Raw genomic sequence first — 4547 nt, forward strand, 5'->3', positions numbered from 1 at the left:
TGGGATAGAGCAGTGAGTTCACCTGCTGAGTTGGCTTAGAGGGAGAGAGGCCACATCTGAGCAACAAAAGAGGTTCTCTGGGGGTGACTCTCACAGTTAAGTAGGTTTAACTTCTCCTTTGCCGGAATAAGTTTCACAGGGGCGAACCCCAAGATCAAGGGCTCAGACTATTAAATTGGTTGTCCCCACTGCTTACAAGACTATCAAGAATTTCCCATGTGGGGAAGTTTAATATTTCCTCCTTTCTCCCAGTCCCTCCAGGGGGCTTTGCAAATATTGTCTTATTCTCTGCCAAATTACTCTGGAATGTATCAAGCCCTGAATTTCTGAGGCTAACTACCCCTTCACTTCCTCCTTCCATGGTATATGATTAATTTGAGATTTCAGTGAGAGTACTTTTTTGATCAGATCACAAGGCTGCTAAAAAATTTTGGTCCTATCTACATGAGAGTAGATATACCAGCAGTCCACACTATGCACCAAGGTGTGAGCCTTCTATTTAAGCAAAAATACAAAACAGGTTCCTAAACTGTCATATAAACAAACTTTGCAACCAGTGAATATATTTTGCCCATAAATTTGTAAATGGGATAAAAAGTTGTGATATTAAAAAAAAAAAGACACCAATGATGACACTTCTCAGTAAATCGTCTTAAGCCCCTTATCTTAACCATCTTGCAGGAAAAATGGATCAAGTGTCAGCAGAAGTAATGGTGAAGGCAATATTTTCAAATCATGCTAACAATTGTTCCATCTTTTTTAAAAAAGGAGTTTAAAGAGGTCAAATCACAATAAATATATTATATATCCTGGTGTTTGGGAATCACAATGCACAATAACTTACTAAATCGTAAGCAGTCTAGAAGAGACTACTACGCAATATTGCAGGTTTATCTACCTAGAATGCAACTCCCCTCCCCACCAAGCTGGTTAAAATCTTGCATGGAACATAATTTGGGACTTCCAGGTATAACAAGCAATCTGAACCATCCAATTTATTGGTATTGCAAGATCCCTAGATGCTTACATATCCTGGATCAACTGCCTGTTCTCTACGAAAATTAGCTCATTGAATTTGAAGTTTATTAAACTCTTTTGAAAAACTGTTCATTGCATATATTTTTATATAAAGACCCATTCAACAAAAATTATTTTAAAAACTTTTCCCACATCTTTGAAAAGATGATGTTGACACAATGTTGAGCTATTTGGAAAAATTCAGTGTACACAAAGTACACAGCTCTGTCTCTAACCTAGGGCTTCTAAAAGAATCCACAATTACTTTCCTCAAAAAGAAAGTAATATGCTATATTTTAATCTGAAAATAAGCAATGTTTGCACAAGTATCTGTATTATGTTATCAGTGCCTTTGATATGGTAAAGTTTAATTAAAAATTTCAGTGGATGTCCAGGAAAAATAAGTACTAGAATCAAAGGGGACAGGCTTAAAAAAAGAAATTCAAACCAGATATGCTACTGTGTGGGGTGATGGAAGTTCTGGTATGGGTAGTGTGATGGATCACAGCATTGTAAATGTGACCAACACTTCCCAATTGCATATTTCAAAGTTGTAAAAATGGGAAATCTTAGGTTGTATATGTGCTATCAAAATAAAATTTTATAAACAAACAGTAAGATAGGCTACTGTAGATCTGAATTCAAAAATCAAAAAGGCTGAGATAAAGGAAATGACAACATTAAAGAAAAAAAGCAAAATTAGCCCAAGTGACAAGAAATAAGCCATCTACCTCACCAAGGTGGGCACATGACCCAGGGCTGGCCAACCAATCACAGGTTTCTTAAACTTTCTTAGGGGAAAAGCCAGAGTGCAGAAGGAATAAAATTAGTCTGAGTTATGGCGGTGACCTTTTCCAACTATAGGAGAAGCCTGATTTCAGGGGAGGCCAATAGAGAGCAGAGCTGAAAGAGTCTAAGATCATTTGCTTTTTGGTCAGTGTTATTTTTCTTGTGAATCTGTATTACAGAATCAATGTTGTTGTTGTTTTTGATGTAAGCTATTTTTGAGATAAATTTCCTTTAACTGAAACTGAAAGCTACATGAGAAACACAGTAGTACTGCGGATCATACTAAAGGTGGGAATAGTTCTATAAAATCCACTTGCTCATCCTTTTCGGAGACTCCCAACAGAAACGTGCAAGAGCCACAATATTTCAGTAAATGTTAGCACTTTAACTTGTATGGTCAGTTTAATTGAACACCGTTAAGTCCGGGAATTCTGAATAGGGCATGAGATCTTGTTGATTTGTCCAGATTAGTGTGATGCCCAAAATATCCCGAGTAATATGGGTAATAAATAAAATAGTATTTGCAAATCCTTGGGGGATGGAGAGAAGGGGGAAATATTCAACTTCCCATTTGGGGAACTCCTAATATTCTTGGAAGCAGTGGGAACAACGTATCAATACACTGAGCCTTCTATCTCAGGGTTTGCCCCTATGAAACTTATTCCTACAAAGAAGCTAAACCTACTTATAACTGTGCCTGAGAGTCACTCTCAGAGAACCTCTTTTGTTGATCAGATGTGGCCTCTCTCTAAGCCACTTGGCAGGTGAACTCACTGCCCTCCCTATGGGACGACTCCCAAGGGTATAAATCTCCTGGGAACATAGGACAGAACACTGGGTGAGCCAGGACCCAGCATCATGGGACTGAGAAAGGCTTGACCAAAAAGGGAAGAGGGAAATGAGACAAAATAAAGTTTCAGTGGCTGAGAAATTCAGAGTTGAGAAGTTATACTGAAGGTTAATTCTTATGCATTATACAGATATCCCTTTTTAGTTTATGGTTGGTGCATTGAGTGGCTGGAGCGAAGTACCTAAAACTCTAGTGAACTGTATTCCAGTAATCTTCATTCTTGAAGACAATTGTATAAACAAGGTTTTAGAGTGTGACTGTGTGATTGTAAAACCTGTGCCTGATGCTCCTTTTATCCAGGATATGGACAGCTGGTGAAAAAAAGGTTAATAATAAATAACAGGTGGAAGATAAAGTGTAAAAAACTGGGTAGACTGAAATACTGGTGATCAATGAGAGGGAGGGGTTTAAGTTTTTGCTTTTTTCTTTTTATTTCTTTTTCTGGAGTAATACAAATGTTCTAAAACAATCGTGATGAATACACACTATGTGATGATATAGTGAGCCATTGATTGTACACCACATATAGACTATGTGTGAAGTGTTATCATTAAAATATTTTTAAATATTTAAAATAAAACTCACAACCCTACACTTTTTGCTTTTCTTAGGCATTTTCAAAACTAGCTACACTCAGTATAGGTTATGATCTATTTTATAGTATATCTACTGCTTAATGGATACATAATAGCCCATGAAATGCAATTCCTACATTTTTTCTGCTCTTATTATATGTGTTTATATATATTATCACACAAAGATTATATTGTGTATGTATATATATATACACAAGATTGTATATAATGTTTTCATATACAGTGTCTCTTAAATCAATATTTTCAAAAGTGAGATGACTAAATCAAAAGGTTACATGTTTTCATGGCTCAATACAGTGGCAAGCTGCTTTGTAAACAAGGTAGAGGTATTTTAGGGTACAGTGTCACTAATTATAGGTATACTGGTTTTAGTTCCTACTCCAACATTGGATGAGGAACCAAACTCACTATGGCTTTCATTCCTATTTGATTACAGAGTCTGCGCCATTTTTCCATAGTAAACAATGGTATTCCACTTTGGTGAATTGCATATCATTTGTCTATTTACCCATTAGGCCCTTAATATCTCAATTTGCATGAGGATTTCAGAAAATACTTTATTTTCCTTCTATAGCCAATTATAATTTTCTATGTAACTTGCACTTTCTGCTAACTGCAATTACTATATGCTATTTTATAGTTTGGATATTTAAGCCATTGGGCAGTAAATTCATGCACATCACTCTAACATATTATTTTTGCACTTCCATTAACTTTGTCCCAAGTACACAAGAAGACTCTCATAAATTGTTGCACTATACTAGTTTCGCTATCACAAGGTAAGACTGCCAACTGTAAGCAAGCCATCATTTCACCTCCAAATACACACACACAAACACACGTAGAGAGTTAAAGATGTCAGGGAAGGAAAACCACATCAAGTGCACATATCTTCAACGTGAAGCATTCCAAATCTTTTTTTCAGAAACCTCTAAGAATGTTCTCAACTAGGAGAATATTCTTGAGCTCATAATTAGAGGTTATGATTAAGACTAATTTGTACTATCAATTTAAACTGCAACTTAATTTGACAGCATGATTAATGCTTAGTAGACTAAAAAAAAATTAACTCAGCTCTTAATGTAAACATCCTACAAATCAGGGAAAGATAGAAGCCTGTAAAACCACCGGCATTACTTTTCTAATGTAAGTTCTATCAATTAAAGGATCTGTCTCAATTGCCCAGATGTTAAAAATGTGAAAACTATGCAATTTAGAATAAATGTGTTCTCTAATAGCCAAAATTGTTAAAATTATGTGATAATGAACTGTGAGTAAATAATTTTTTTCCTTTT

Source organism: Tamandua tetradactyla, chromosome 2, assembly GCF_023851605.1.
Source record: "Tamandua tetradactyla isolate mTamTet1 chromosome 2, mTamTet1.pri, whole genome shotgun sequence".
Classification (NCBI taxonomy): Eukaryota; Metazoa; Chordata; class Mammalia; order Pilosa; family Myrmecophagidae; genus Tamandua; species Tamandua tetradactyla.